The sequence below is a fragment of the Heloderma suspectum genome, chromosome 5, assembly GCF_057233095.1.
Source record: "Heloderma suspectum isolate Gila_16-S chromosome 5, 16-S_ref, whole genome shotgun sequence".
Taxonomy (NCBI): domain Eukaryota; kingdom Metazoa; phylum Chordata; class Lepidosauria; order Squamata; family Helodermatidae; genus Heloderma; species Heloderma suspectum.
The window spans coordinates 233,781,130-233,797,267 of record NC_139462.1 but is presented as its reverse complement, the minus strand read 5'-3'; the positions used below and the strand labels follow the sequence as shown (position 1 = coordinate 233,797,267).

General features: G+C 47.6%; 1 pseudogene; it reads right to left on the bottom strand.

The window, feature by feature from the left end:
• Nucleotides 1-2,952: 2,952 nt before the first annotated feature.
• On the bottom strand, nucleotides 2,953-15,354 carry LOC146345365 (GTPase IMAP family member 3 pseudogene; annotated as a pseudogene).
• Between the last annotated feature and the right edge of the window lie 784 nt (nucleotides 15,355-16,138).

Genomic DNA, 16,138 nt, shown 5'->3' with positions numbered 1-16,138 from the left:
CATTGTTGGCTCATATTCAGCTTGTGATCGACAACAAATCCAATATCCTTCTCGCTTGTAGTGTTGTTGAGCCACGTATCCCCCATCTGGTAACTGTGCATTTGGTTCCTTTTTCCTAGGTGCAGAACGTGGAGTTTATCCCTATTAAATGTCATTCTGTTGTCATCTGCCCAGAGCTCCAGTCTATCCAGATCACTTCGAATTTTGTTTCTGTCTTCCAAAGTATTAGCTATCCCGCCCAATTTTGTGTCATCTGAAAATTTGATCAGTATTCCCTGCACCTCCCAGGTTCCTCCTTTTTACCCTTTTTGAAGACAGTGTGCCTGTCTGCCACACAAAAGCATTTTTTTTTGAGGGGGGATGCCCACTGTAATTGGTTGCCTCTGTCGCAGAAGGAGCAACTCCTATTTCCTGAGAACACAGTTTAAAGTGTCTCCGTTTAGGTGGCCCCATGCTGAGGCCTGGAGCATTGGAAGAATGGCCAGGCCCACAGTGCCATCCTTGCCCTCCCCCATGGCTCAGTGATTGGAACCCCAGGTAAAATGCTCCCTAGGATTAGAGAGTGGACCTGCCAGTCACTCCCCCCGCTCCCGCTCCCTCCCCCCGCAGCATTTAGAGCAAAGGTGGCATTCCAGGGGCTCCGGGGGCCCATTTCAACCCCCCGGGAACTTCCCAGGGGCCATATGCTCACCACCGTCACCATGCATGCCACTACCCACACTCGCCCACACTTGTCGCCCACATTCCTCCTCCCAAGGATCACGATCCAAGTCACTGGGATGGGGGGAGGGGGAGGATTTAACTTCATCCCTCCCCCTCAGATCCCCATGACTTGGATCATGATCGCTGGGAGGAGGAAGAGGCTTTCATCCATCCAGATGGTCTGCCCAGGAGCCTGATGGCATGCAGTGGATGTCTGCATGCTCTTGGGGATTTTCCAGTGGAGAGAGCAGGAGATCCAGCTGAGGCGCGAGTCTCGCTGTAGCACGGTGAGATGCAGAGGGCCACCGACATGATCGCATCGGAGTGCCCTCTCTGGTGCTGTGGCACCTGCTCCACTCCTTGGAATACTGGGGAGCTGCGGTCAGTGAAACAGGCTGGATGTCAGCTAGAGCGCAAATGGCGCAAGACCCAAAGCCGAAAGAGACCAACCACGCTGCAGAGTGCACAACGGTGCCCACTACGGGGCAATGTGGGCAGCAAAGAAGGCTTCGAGCAGCTGTCCAGCAGAACTCTCCCGAGTGGTCCAGGGACTGTTACCACCCTGCTGTCCTTGAGGAGGCAGCAGTGCGGCCACTCCTGGAGAAGCCCGCTCTGGGCCCAATGGTACTAGACAGCTACCGCCCAGTCGCAAATGCCCCTTTCTTAGGGAAGGTACTTGAGAGGGTTGTGGTGGAGCAATGGCAGGCGCTCTGGGGGATACTGGTCATCTAGACCCGTTCCAGTCTGGGTTTCGATCTGGTTGTGGGAATGAATCAGCCGTGGTCACCCTGATGGATGACCTGTATCGAGAGAAGGGCAGGGGGAGTTCACCTGTTAATTCTGCTTGATCTCTCATCGGCTTTTGATACCATTGACCATGGTATCCTCCTGGAATGACTCCGTGGGATGGGTATTGGAGGCAGTGTGCTACAGTGGTTCCAGTCCTACCTGCGGGGCTGATTTCAGAGAGTAACATTGGGTGACTCTTCCTTGACCCCTGGGCAACTGAGCTATGGGGTGCTGCAGGGCACCATCTTGTCCCCAATGTTTTTTTAACATCTATATGAAGCTGCTGGGACTAGAGTTGACTTTATCTGGTTTATAGAAATGAAAGCAAAAGATACCATTTGCAGACATAAAGCCTGCAGATATGTATCGTATCTGAAACATGAGTCACTAACAAAACCTCATTCCGGAGTAGCTTCAGTTCTGCTGGCTTCAGAGGGAAGCCTGCTTCAACTTGGAACCCAACAGAACTGGACCAAAGAGGCCTGATTCTGCTCAGGCTTTGAACTCTTGCCCAAATCCCTAATTGTTTTGGATTCTGGTCCAAATTCCTGTTGTCACCCATTACTTCTCTTAGAAAGCTTCACTGGGCTTGTTTTGCATACATTTAGGGCACAATCCTATGGCTGCTAGTCAGGGGCTAGATGGCCATAGGATGGGTCGGTTCCTGAGAACTGACCTCTACTGACTCCCGTGCTGCCTTGTAGGCAGCACGGATCGGCCCTGTGCTCTGCACTCGGAAGAGCAGCGTGGAGCAGGGAAAATGGGGCGTTCCCAGGGGCGGGCTGGGACAGGGAGTTCGGAAGTGCTGAAACGACACTTCCTATGTGTTGTCCAGCGGCCCCTCCCTGTGCTCCGAGGTCCTGCAGCTAGGCAGCCGAAATTTAGTTTTACACTTTGTTCATCTGATAAAGTCAACTCTAGTCCATGAAATCTTATGCCATAAAACTCTACTGATCTTAATTTAAACCAGTCATTCATTTCAGGCAACAGCACTTAACAAAATGAAAGCCAAAGACATTTCTGCAAGTTTTTTATTTGCATTTTTGGTTCACCTTATGCCCAGACCTGGGGCAGGTTACAGCTAAAAGCATCATAAAAACAGACTGCAATAGATAAACTGAAATCTCAGCCCTTAGTCTTTGTCTCCAACCACAGAAATCATCCCAAATAAGACGTTCTTGAAATGGTCAGAAAAGCTGCTCAGGCTTTGGCGAATCCCCAGCAGTACTGAGTTCCACAACCAAAGATCAGCCACAGAGAATGACACATGGAGGTGCATATAGTAGAACACAAGCTACGAACAAAAGAGTGTAAGGTATAATAATACAAAGACGGCGTGCTTTGGCTCAGATACAAAAAACACCTTTTAGACCTGGATTCCTTCCTTCGAGTATGAAATCACCAAAGTATATGCCCCAACTTCCATGATCACAGCTGATGTGCTGCTGCTAGCACAGATGTTCATGCATTTTGGAATTGAAGAATAACCAAAAACACAATGAAAAGAACAACAAGCATCCCGATAAGAAACAATTTTTTATTCAAAGCCCAACCTCTATCTGCCCTTCTCCTGGCTTTTCTGTTCTCTGCCATGTAAGATCTGATTTTTTCATCCCCTAAGTTAGGCTCCAAGTACAACTTATTGATGTAATGTTTTCCTCCATTCTTCTGAACCATTTTCTGGACCATTTCCATCAGTGCAGAGACCTGCCCCTCCCGTTCTGCTCCAACTGCCCTATTATTGAAAGCACAGAAGCGATACCCACATTTCTGAATCAGCTCAAGGACAGCCTTGTTATCTGACTGCATCACATACTCCTGAAAGGAGCCCCCTCCTAGATCTTCTTTGCGGGTGAACAAGACTATCATGTGCTTGGTGGCCTCCACACCAAACACGTCCTGGACATGCTTTGCTGCTGCCTCGTCTTCCACAGTGAAGCAGCCCACCTGGGTCACAAACACCAGGGCGTGAGGGCCGGGCCTGGAGAGGTCAATACAGTGCTTGATCTCACGTTGCAATATCTCACCGGAGGCTTCTAGATCAAAAATGGCTGCTGTATCAATCACAGAAACCTCCCGGCCATTCCAGCGTCCCTGCCTTTTTTGGCAGCGCAGAGTTGTTGTCTTTGCTCCCAGGGTGGACTCGAACTCTGTCTGGCCGAGGATGGTGTTTCCTGTGGCACTCTTCCCACCGCCACTCTTGCCGACGAGGATGATCCTGAGTTCGGATTCTCCCCCTGTTGGTTTTGAAGAACATGTCAGAGGAAGGCTGAGCACCACGGCTGGGATTTGACTGATTTCTACAAGGAATGAGGAAACAATTAACCTTTCTGACATTTACAGTTACCTAATACCTGGCTCAGATCCAATGCAGTGGGAGGGGGAGGGGTTCACAGCTAGACAGATTAGGGTTCCTGATCCCGTGAAGGCTATAATCAGATTAGACACCACTACAGACCTTTTCCACCAACACAAGGTGATTGAGGCCAGCGGGGACCTCTCTCTCCGTGAGCCAAACTACATGTTAGGCTAATTGTGAAGCATATGGATGAGGGTTTGTTTTTATTTACTCTAGTGTAAGCCTGCACGTCTCTGATTCTAATCAGGACTACCATGCACCAGGAAGGGAGGAGTAAACCTTCTCCCAGTAGTCCCCCCCCAATACCCCCCTTGGGGGGGGGAGACAAATAAGTCTCCAGTGATGCCAATAGAGGCTTCCCCTCCTTTTTTAAAATCCCCCCCTTTTAACCAACACACACCCATGCACACACAGTAAGGAGGAAGGTTTAATCCTCCCCTCCCAGAGTGTAGTGGTCCAGATCTGAATTGGAGCCATATGTGCCGACACTAGTGTAAATAACAAGCTAACCCTCAGCTACACATAATGTGTAGTTTGACTCTCAGTGTTCTACTTCAGAGTGGCCAAAGAAGTCTAGAAGTTGTTCCAATTCAGAACAAAGTTCTTTTAATCAATTCATTCCTCCAGTTCATGCTGGCCCTAAGGACTCTCTGGATCCATCAGAGCCCGCTGTGCTACTTGCGAGGCACTTCCAGGATAAAATCTCTTGCCTCTGTCAGGACTAAGACCCCAGTGTTACAGCAGATGAATCTGGTGAAGTGTCCAGAGCGCAGCCTTGTCCTGTTCTCCTGGATGAGTTTCAGTTGGTGCAGCTCGAAGGCGTTGACAAGGTGCTTGGACATGTTTGTGCAACCACTTCCAGATGGGGTCCTTGCCCCACTTGGCCTATAAAAAACTGTCAGGGAAGGAACAGCCAGCTGGGCCAGGGAGGTGATCAATGCCTCCTTGTGAAAGGGAATGGTCTCAGGCCACCTGAAAGTGGTGGTGGTGAGACCACTCCTGAAGAAATCCTTCCTGGACCTGGAAGTCCTCAGTAACTTTAGGTCAGTGGCAAATGTTCCTTCCCTGGGAAAGGTGGTTGCTAACCAACTCCAGGCAGTCTTGGATGAGACCAATTACCTGTAGCCATTTCAGGCCAGCTTCAGCCCAGGTTTTGGCACGGAAGCAGCCTTGGGGGCAATCTATATGGAGACGCTTTCCAATGCAATTCAGTTAAAAATCGTGTTTGCATCAAATTGAATTTGCTCCTCCTTTAATTGGCACACACAGCCAATTAAAGAAGTGTATACAAAAAGAAAAGAAAAGAATGAAAGAATGAACAAACTGGCGTGCTGGGGCGTGCTGTGGTCCATGGGGTCACAAAGAGTTGGACATGACTGAACGACTGAGCAACAACAAGACATTTTTAGCAGGCTGTTTTCAGGGCAGAAGTGGAGATTTCAAAAGTCATCCCAAAGCAACGCGCTACTTTAAGGCTCATTTGGGGAAAAGCAAAGCAGGATCATCTGCAGGTCTGGTCCTCTGGATAAGCACAGATGACATAACTTCCCCTTCCTCCTATCAGCGCTGCTCCCCCAGCCAGCACCAAAGGCAGTATCACTAGTTGAGGTCACCCAGACTCCCAAACCGCACTGAAGCCACTGCAATGGGAGAATCTATCTAGGGATTTTAGAGAATTCTGCCGCGAACTCCAATGAGGCCAGATTCTAAAGAATCCGGCCCCTCGGAGTCCATGGCAGAATGGACCACCCACCTCCGCCACCCTGCACAGTTTCCCTGGAACGGATCCTACCTGCCACCAGCCGGGTCCAGTGCGTCCACTGCTGTCCGCTGCTGTCCTGCGGAAGCAAATGGGATCCGGCATAGCGGACGCCATTTGCGTGCCTTCTCTTTGCCGTGATAGGCTATGTAAAGATTTACGTAGCCTATCACAGCAAAGAGAAGGGACACAAATGGCGTCTGCTACGCCAGACGCCATTTGTGTCCACAGACCGGCAGCAGACGGAAGTCCGGCTGCCAATGGACCCAGCCAGCAGCTCTGCGGACTCGCCGTGGAGTGGAGCCAGCCGAGGAGGATTCTGGGGGGAGGGAGGGATTGCCTCCCCCCCGTGGACACCCCAGCGGACTGGCGAGTGGCTTTCGTACACCCCTAAATCTATCACAAAACAACTTTGCAAATTGAGCATTTTATGGCAGGAAGAACAGCGGTTGCTGTGGAAAGGGGAAAATGTCATGTGCCCCGACCATCTGTGAGGCACAGTAGCACTGGAGAAAATCACCTGTGTAGATGGGGCCCTGTATGATTACCTATGTCAGGAGAGAGACAGGGGGAGTGTGGCCATGTTGGTTCTCCTTGATCTCTTGGCAGCTTTCATTACCATCAACCATGGTATCCTTCTGGGATGATGGTATGAGTTGAGAGTGTGAGGCACCACATTGCAGTGGTTTTGATCCTACTTGGATGGTCGGCTAAAGAAGGTGGTGCTAGAGGATATTGTTGGTCCCATGGATGCTGTTAGTGGGTAGTTTTTCTGACAGGATGAGGGTTCTCAAACCTGTTCTGGATGGGGTTGCACTCCCTCTGAAGGAGCAGGTTCATAGCTTCGGGGTCCTCCTGGAGCCCTCTTGGTCACTTGAGGCTCAGGTGGCCTCAGTGGCACAGAGTGTCTTCTACCAACTTTGGTTGGTGGCCCAGCTACACCCCTAACCTGACTTCAGTCATCTATGCTCTGGTAACCTCCAAGTGAGAGTACTGCAATGTGCTCCACATGGTCCTACCTTTGAAGATGATTCAAAAGCTGCAGCTTGTGCAAAATGCATCATCATAGAATCATAGAATAGTAGGGCTGGAAGGGGCCTACAAGGCCATCAACTCCAACCCCCCATTCAATGCAGGAATCCAAGTCAGAGCATCCCTGACAGATGGTTGTCCAGCCTCGTCTTGAAGTTTAGAAATGATGATGATGATGATCATCATCATTTCTAAACCACCCAAGAGTCGAAGCTGTCTGGGTGGTTCACAAACCAGTTAACACCAATTCTGGCCTGTTGCACTGGCTGCCTATACATTTCCATACCCAATTCAAGGTGCTGGTTTTGACTGACCCAGGACCACAATACCTGATGGAGCACCTCTCCCGGCATGAATCCACCCATATACTATGCTCATTATCTGTGGCCCTCCACCAAGTGACTTCCCCAAGAGAGGTTCAGAAGGTGGCAACAAGGGAGAGGGCCTTCTTGGTGGTGGCTGCCCAATTCTGGAATGAGCTCCCCAGCAAGGCCTGCCTGACCCCAACAGAATCGCCATTTTCGCAAATTGCCATTTTTGGCAATGGGTTAAGAGCTCCCTCTGCTCTCAGGCACTTGAAAGCATATAAGCTTTTTAATTGTGTCCTGTGATTTCTTATTGTTGATTGTTTTTATAAAATTGCTTATATGTGTATATGTATGTGTGTTTATATATTTGTGTGAAAAAAAAATTGTGTTACAGTATTTAGTTATTTCAAATTGTATTGTTTATAGCCAATGGCCATTACAATATAAACACAAGAGAACATATTTATAAAACATCAGTCCAATAAAACACAAGTAGGGCCTTGGAAATATAAATAAAAGGTTTTAAGCATACGCTTAAATTAGAAAATGAAGCTCCCCTTGGCTTTTGTCACTGATGTGATTCAGAAAGGCCACTCTTCCTTGCAGCAAGTGGGAACAGAGCTCCTTTGTAACTGACAAATTTGTCTATATCCATCAGCAACCATCTGATCTTAAGATCATGGGATAGGCCTTCTAGGGAAGTCTGAAAAGGGAGAACAAACTTAACCCTAGGTGAATAACATAGAGCGCAGTATAAAACATAATGCACTACATCTCCAATTTGGCCTAATCCACATACACAGAAATGATCTTTTGCTGCCTTCTTAGAAAATCTGCCAGACAGATATTCAGTGGGCATCTGTTGAAATCTGAGCTGAGTAAAAGCTTGCCTTACTGGGAAGAAGGTTAATTCCAGCAGGTAAGTGGCCCTTTCATGGTCTAGCTTGATTTTGGCATACCAAATAATAGACTTACAATTCTTTATATATTCAGAATCTCTCTTAGCATCTTCAGCAAAGATTATGTTCAAGATCGTATGACAGATGCATCCTGCATCACCATTACTGGGCAGATCGAATAGCTTTGCATCAAACATCTGCATGATGACAAAGAAAAGGCAGAGGTGCTCAATTCCTACTTTGGCTCAGTCTTCTCCCAAAAGAGGGTCTATGACCCCCCTGGCAAAGGCGAAGTATAGGCTGAAGGGGCAGGATTGCAGCTTGAGATCGACAGGCATATGGTCAAGGAACACCTCATTACTTTGAATGAGTTCAAATCTCCAGGGCCAGATGAACTGCATCCTAGAGTCATAAAGGAACTGTCAGAAGAACTCTCAGAACCGCTGTCTATTCTCTTTGAGAAATCATGGAGGACGGGGGAAGTGCCAGATGACTGGAAGAGGACTAATGTTGTCCCTATCTTCAAAAAGGGTAAAAAGGAGGAACCTGGGAACTACAGACCAGTCAGTCTGAGAGCAATCCCTGGGAAAATTCTGGAGCATATTATAGAGCAATCCATCTGTAAGCACCTTGACAACAATGCCATGATTACTCGAAGCCAACATGGATTTGTCAAAAACAAGTCCTGCCAGACAAATCTGATCTCATGTTTTGATCAAGTCACCTCCCTTGTGGACCGTGGGAATGCTGTAGACATCATAAACCTCGACTTCAGCAAAGCTTTCGACAAAGTGCCCCATGATCTCCTGATGAGCAAACTAGCTCAAAGTGGGCTAGATGAAACAACGATCATGTGGATCCACAATTGGCTACAGAATCGGACTCAAAGAGTGCTTATCAATGGGACCTTCTCAAACTGGGGAGAGGTAACGAGTGGGGTACCGCAGGGCTCAGTCCTGGGCCCAGTGCTCTTCCACATTTTTATTAATGACTTGGAGGAGGAGGTGCAGGGAATGCTGATCAAATTTGCAGATGACACAAAATTGGGAGGGATAGCTAATACTTTGGAAGACAGAAACAAAATTCAAAGTGATCTGGATACACTGGAGCGCTGGGCAGAAAACAACAGAATGACATTTAATAGGGAGAAATGCCAAGTTCTGCACCTAGGAAAAAGAAACCAAATGCACAGTTACAAGATGGGGGATACGTGGCTCAACAACACTACAAGCGAGAAAGATCTTGGAATTGTTGTCGATCACAAGCTGAATATGAGCCAACAATGTGATGTGGCTGCAAAAAAGGCAAATGCTATTTGGGGCTACATTCATAGAAGCATCGCTTCCAAATCCCGGGAAGTACTAGTTCCCCTCTACTCTGCACTGCTTAGGCCTCATCTGGAGTACTGTGTCCAGTTCTGGGCACCACACTTTAAGAAGGATGCAGACAAGCTGGAGAGGGTTCAGAGGAGGGCAACAAAGATGATCAGAGGACTGGAAACAAAGCCCTATGAAGAGAGACTGAAAGAACTGGGCATGTTTAGCCTTGAGAAGAGAAGACTGAGGGGAGATATGATAGCGCTCTTCAAGTACTTGAAAGGTTGTCACAGAGAAGAAGGCCAGGATCTCTTCTTGATCATCCCAGAGTGCAGGACACGGAAGAACGGGCTCAAGTGACAGGAAGCCAGATTCTGGCTGAACATCAGGAAAAACGTCCTGACTGTTTGAGCAATATGACAATGGAACCAATTACCTAGGGAGGTGGTGGGCTCTCCCACACTGGAGGCGTTCAAGACGAGGCTGGACAGCCATCTGTCAGGGATGCTCTGACTTGGATTCCTGCATTGAGCGGGGACGGGGGTTGGACTTGATGGCCTTGTTGTTGTTGTTGTTGTTGAGTCGTTCAGTCGTGTCCGACTCTTCGTGACCCCATGGACCAGAGCACGCCAGGCCTTCCTGTCCTGTGCTCTCTCCCGGAGCGTGCTCAAGTTCATATTCATTGCATCAGTGATGCTATCTAGCCATCTCATCCTCTGCCGTCCCCTTCTCCTTTTGCCTTCAGTCTTTCCCAGCATCAGGGTCTTTTCCAGAGAGTTTTCTCTTCGCATTTGGTGGCCAAAATATTGGAGCTTCAGCTTCAGTATCTGTCCTTCCAATGAGCACTCAGGGTTGATTTCCTTTAGGATGGACTGATTGGACCTCCTTGCAGTTCAGGGGACTCGTAAGAGTCTTCTCCAGCACCACAGTTCGAAAGCATCAATCCTTCGGCACTCAGCCTTCCTTATAGTCCAGCTCTCACAGCCATACATTACTACTGGGAAAACCATAGCTTTGATTAGACGGACCTTTGTCGGCAAGGTGATGTCTCTGCTTCTTACTATGATGTCTAGGTTGGCCATAGCTTTCCTCCCAAGGAGCAAGCGTCTTTTAATTTCATGGCTACAGTCACCGTCTGCGGTGATCTTGGAGCCCAAGAAAGTAACATCTGTCACTGCTTCCATTTCTTCCCCTTCTATATGCCAGGGAGTGATGGGGCCAGATGCCATGATCTTCGTTTTTGTAATGTTGAGTTTCAAACCAGCTTTTGCACTCTCCTCTTTCACCCTCAACAAGAGGCTCTTGAGATCCTCTTTGCTTTCTGCCATTAGGGTGGTATCGTCTGCATATCGGAGGTTCTTGATAATTCTCCCAGCAATCTTAATTCCGACCTGTGATTCATCCAACCCGGCGTTTCTCATGATGTACTCTGCATATAAGTTAAATAAGCAGGGTGACAATATGCAGCCTTGTCGTACTCCCTTCCCAATTTTGAACCACTCGGTTGTTCCATGTCTGGTTCTTACTGTTGCTTCTTGACCCTCGTACAGGTTTCTCAGGAGACAGGTAAGGTGGTCTGGTACTCCCATCACTTTCAGAATTTCCCACACAGTTTGTTGTGATCCACACAATCAAAGGCTTTAGCGTAGTCAATGAAGCAGAAATAGACGTTTTTCTGGAATTCTCTTGCTTTCTCCATGATCCAGCGAATGTTGGCAATTTGATCTCTAGTTCCTCTGCCTCTTCGAAACCCAGCTTGTACTTCTGGTAGTTCTCGGTTCACATACTAGGGATGTCAGAGAATTCCGCCACGGACTGAAATGGGATCGAATTCCCTTCAGTCCATGCCACAGAATCCTCTGCGGAACGGCACCACTCCGTCCTTCGGAGCCAGCAGTCATGTGGCTTTTTTTTGTCATCCGCACAGAGTCACGAAATTTTCATAAATAAGAACGCAAGGTAGTATATTCCGATAATAAATATGAAAGGTTTTTTTTAAAAAAATGAATTGTGCTCACCACCTTGTTTGTGGGTGTTCTTTTTCCATTGAAATCCTCCGTCTCCATTTACTTTCAGCCAAAACACTTCCTCCTCCCTGGGGCTTCCCAAAACAAGGCTGCCCTAGGTGTGCCTGAGCAATGCACTCTTGGTTTAAAGCAACACTGTTGGAAAGAAAGAAAGAAAGAAAGAAAGAAAGAAAGAAAGAAAGAAAGAGCCTATTAAAATGACCATGCCGGTCTGTAGCCCTGCATGAGTATTATTCCCCCTGCTAGGCTTTCTATTTCCACATCTAGCCTTGTTGGTGATGCTGTGAGGCTAAAATGGAGAGGAGACCAACTCTGTGCATGTCTACTCAGAAGTAAGTCTTACTGAGTTCAATGCGACTTACTCCTACACATGTCAGCACCCCACTTGCCCCCAGCTCAGCTTTGTATTTCCACATCCAGCTCATTAGCAAACCTGTTAGTTATCTCACTGGGCGACTTTGGGCTGGACTCTAACCACTAGATCATACTTTTGTTATGAAACTCATGAAGAAAAAGAGATAGTATAACGGAAAGTTCTTTCTGAAGCAGTCGCACTTCACTTGTACAAATGCAGCATGAAGGGAAAGATCAGCAACCTTCTCTTTGTTTGAATAAAAAGCACACTCTGCACATGCTCAGGGAATGGACAAAATGAGGAATAAACATACCAGGGAATATGAAGAACTATATTCTTCCATTATGTGTGTGTACGTGTGGGGGGGGGAATCTCCCTCCATCCAGCTGTTCCCTGGAAAAAAAACCCACCCATTCACCCAAGGGTCTTCTGAGATAACTAACAGGAGGTTTGCTAATGAGCTGGATGTGGAAATACAAAGCTGAGCTGGGGGCAAGTGGGGTGCTGACATGTGTAGGAGTAAATCGCATTGAACTCAGTAAGACTTACTTCTGAGTAGACATGCACAGAGTTGGTTCTCCTCTCCATTTTAGCCTCACAGTGTCACCAACAAGGCTGGATGTGGAAATAGAAAGCCTAGCAGGGGGAATAATACCTCGTGCAGGGCTCCAGACCAGCATGGTCATTTTAAAAGACTCTTTCTTTCTTTCTTTCTTTCTTTCTTTCTTTCTTTCTTTCTTTCTTTCTTTCAACAGCGTTGCTTTAAGCAAAGAGTGCATCACTCAGGCACACCTAGGGCAGCCTTCTTTTGGGAAGCCCCAAGGAGGAGGAAGTGTTTTGGCTGAGAGTAATTACTGCACGTCTCAGGGCAGGGGAAAAAATACGTAAATATCTACGAAAAATAGCCTTTCTTACGGAAGTTATGCAGACTTACGGAGATGGCTGGGCACCGGAATTACAGCTGTCGGTACGGATTTATCTTCGTAATTCTTGAGGCGGAAAAAAAAGAGGAGAATTCTGGGGGCTTGCGAACGACGGTATGGAGCACTGGCCACAAACTGCGGAAGTCAGGCGGCACGGAAGGTACACAATTCGTACATCCCTATCACATGCTGCTGAAGCTTAGCTTGTAGGATTTTGAGCATCACCTTGCTGGCATGTGAAATGAGCACAATTGTGCGGTAGTTTGAACACTCTTCGGCGTTGCCCTTCTTTGGAATTGGAATGTAAACTGACCTTTTCCAGTCTTGAGGCCACTGTTGAGTGTTCCAAATTTGATGGCATCATTCTTTTAGGATTTTAAATAGCTCAGCTGGAATACTGTCATCTCCACTAGCTTTGTTGTTACTAATGCTTCCTAAGGCCCACTTGACTTCACTCTCGAGGATGTCCGGCTCAAGTTCAGTGACCGCACTATCATGGCTATCAGGGACATTCAGATCTTTCCTGTAGAGTTCTTCTGTGTATTCTTGCCACCTCTTCTTAATCTCATCTGCTTCTGTTAGGTCCCTGCCTTCTTTGTCCTTGATCATGCCCATCTTTGCACAAAACGTACCCTTGAGATCTCCGATTTTCTTGAAGAGATCTCTAGTCTTTCCCATTCTGTTGTTTTCCTCGATTTCTTTGCATTGTTCATTTAAGAAGGCGTTCTTGTCTCTCCTTGCTATTCTCTGGAACTCTGCATTCAGTTGGATGTATCTTCCCCTTTCTCCCTTGCTTTTCACTTCCCTTCTTTCCTCAGCTACTTGTAAAGCCTCATAAGACAGCCACTTGGCTTCCTTGCATTTCTTTTTCTTTGGGATGGATTGAGTTGCTGCCTCCTGAACAATGTTACGTACCAATGTTACAGGTCTGATCCCTGAAATCTATTCCTCACCTCCACTGTATATTCATAAGGGATATGATTTAGGTCATACCTGAATGGTTTAGTGGTTTTCCCTACGTTCTTCAATTTAAGCCAAAATTTTGCAAGAAGCATCTCATGATCTGAGCCACAGTCAGCTCCAGGTCTTGTTTTGACTGACTGTATAGAGCTTCTCCATCTTTGGCTGCAAAGGACATAATCAATCTGATTTCGATATTGACCGTCTGGTGATGTCCATGTGTAGAGTCGCCTCTTGTGCTGTTGGAAAAGAGTGTTTGCTACGATCAGCGTGTTCTCTTGGCAAAACTCTATTAGCCTTTGTCTTGCTTCATTTTGTACACTAAGGCCATGCTTGCCTGTTATCCCGGTGATTTCTTGACTTCCCACTTTAGCATTCCAATCCCCTATGATGAAGAGGACATCTTTTTTTGGTGTTAGTTCTAGAAGGTGTTGGACTTGGAGGTCTTCATAGAACCGATCAACCTCTGCATCTTCAGCCTCAGTGGTTGGGGCATAGACTTGAATTACTGTGATGTTGAATGGTTTGCCTTGGATTCGTACTGAGATCATTCTATCGTTTTTGAGATTGTACCTCAGTACTGCTTTTCCCACCCTTTTGTTGACTATGAGTGCTACTCCATTTCTTCTCAGGGATTCTTGCCCACAGTAGTAGATATGATGGTCACCTGAATTAAATTCGCCCATGCTTGTCCATTTTAGTGCGTTGATTCCCAAGATGTCGATGTTCAATCTTGCCATCTCATGTTTGACCAGCTCCAGCTTACCTTGATTCATTGATCTGACATTCCAGGTTCCTAAACAATATTGTTCTTTACAGCATCGGATTTTCTTTTCACCACCAGACCAGACACATCCACAGCTGAGTGTCCTTTTGGCTTTGGCCCAGCCGCTTCACTCTTTCTGGCGCTACTTGGAAATTCCCTCTGCTCTTCCCCAGTAGTATATTGGACACCTTCTGACCTGAGGGGCTCATCTTCCGACGTCATCTCTTTTAGCCTTGTGATACGTTCCATGGGGTTTTCTTGGCAAGAATACTGGAGTGGGTTGCCATTTCCTTCTCCAGTGGACCACATTTTGTCAGAACTCTCTGCCATGACCTGTCCATCTTGGGTGGCCCTGCACGGCATAGCTTATGGCTTCACTGAGTTACGCAAGCCCCTTTGCCACAACAAGGCAGTGATCCATGAAGGGGAAAATAATAATGCTCATGCCCAAATAAATCAGTTATGGGCATTACAGTTAAAAGGTAAAGGTAAAGGTGTCCCCAACCAGTCGTGTCCGAGTCTAGGGTGCGGTGCTCATCCCCGTTTCTAAGCCGAAGAGCCAGCGCTGTCCGAAGACGCTTCTGTGGTCATGTGGCCGGCATGACTGAACACCGAGGTGCACGGAACACTGTTACCTTTCCCGCCGAGGTGGTACCTATTTATCTACTTGCAATTTCTTGCTTTCGAACTGCTAGGTTGGCAGGAGCTGGGACTGAAGATGGGAGCTCACTCTGTCACGCGGCACCCAGGTCTCGAACTGCTGACCTGCCGACCTTCCAGTCTGCAGTTCAGCGTCTTAACCACTAAGCCACCGCGGCCCCCTCCCAATAGTCTTGTTCTCTCTGTTCACAAGACACACCAGCACTCCGGCTGGCCTTGTTGCTCTGGCAAAGTCCTGCCGCGTCAGGAAGTCCCCTTACACCCCTTCCTGCCCGGGAGGGGCCAACGGCCTGCCCAGGTGGAGTCATTTTGGAAGGCTTTGTCTTGACAGGCTGTAGGACATGGCTCACCACATGGGGTCAGCTGTTTCTGACAAGCCTATTTGCATTAGGGCTTAAAGAGGGGTGTGGAATATAAGTTACATGGGGAGCTGCATTGCCCCTACAAGGCCCTCCATGAGCTGGATGACATCAGTGGGCATAGTCGTGGCCACCGACATCGTCCCCCCACCCCTAGCCATTTCCACTTTCTCTGTGCCTCTCAGGGCTGGTGAAGTCCCCTGGGTTCCAGATTTTTTTCTTCCACACCTTGCAGCTTGAATGAATCCATGGCAAGAGTGTTCAAGGTTCAAGGATAGGTATTAACCTTGGTAGGTCTATTATAGCATTTATTTTAAGCCAATTGAGAGAGAGAGAGAGAGAGAGAGAGAGAGAGAGAGAGAGAGAGAGAGAATTAAAGGTATTAGTATTTAAATTCCTCTATTTTTCAACTGTGGAAGAAAAAATCTAAATTTTGGAGTGGATGAGCAATCATAAACTGCTTTCAGGAATCAGATTAACAACCATCCATGGCTAGTTTAAATTGCAACCCTATAATAGTTAACTAACAGAGCACTCCTTTACAGGTCTACTCAGAAGTAAGCCCCATTTAGTTCAGTGAGGCTTTGTCTGGGACCATGGCTCCATGACAATGGAAGGAGAAGTGAATGGAGGTGTACTGGATTTCTTTTAAAGGAATCAGCTTTGCTTCAGCGTGGTCCTTGCAGAGCTCCACGAGCGAATGCTCCACACCAGTGAAAATCGCTTCACAGAACATGCTTCCTGGTGGGGGCGGGGGTTGGAGTGAACATCATCTGACTGGCAGGGGCTGCTCAACCAATGAGAGAGGCTCCCCCCTCCCCACTCTCTCCTTTCCCCTGAAAGTCCAGATGCACCTGCATCTCAGGAGCCTCAGTGAGCACAATGGGAGTTACCTCTGAGTAGACACTAACTGGACTGTGCTGG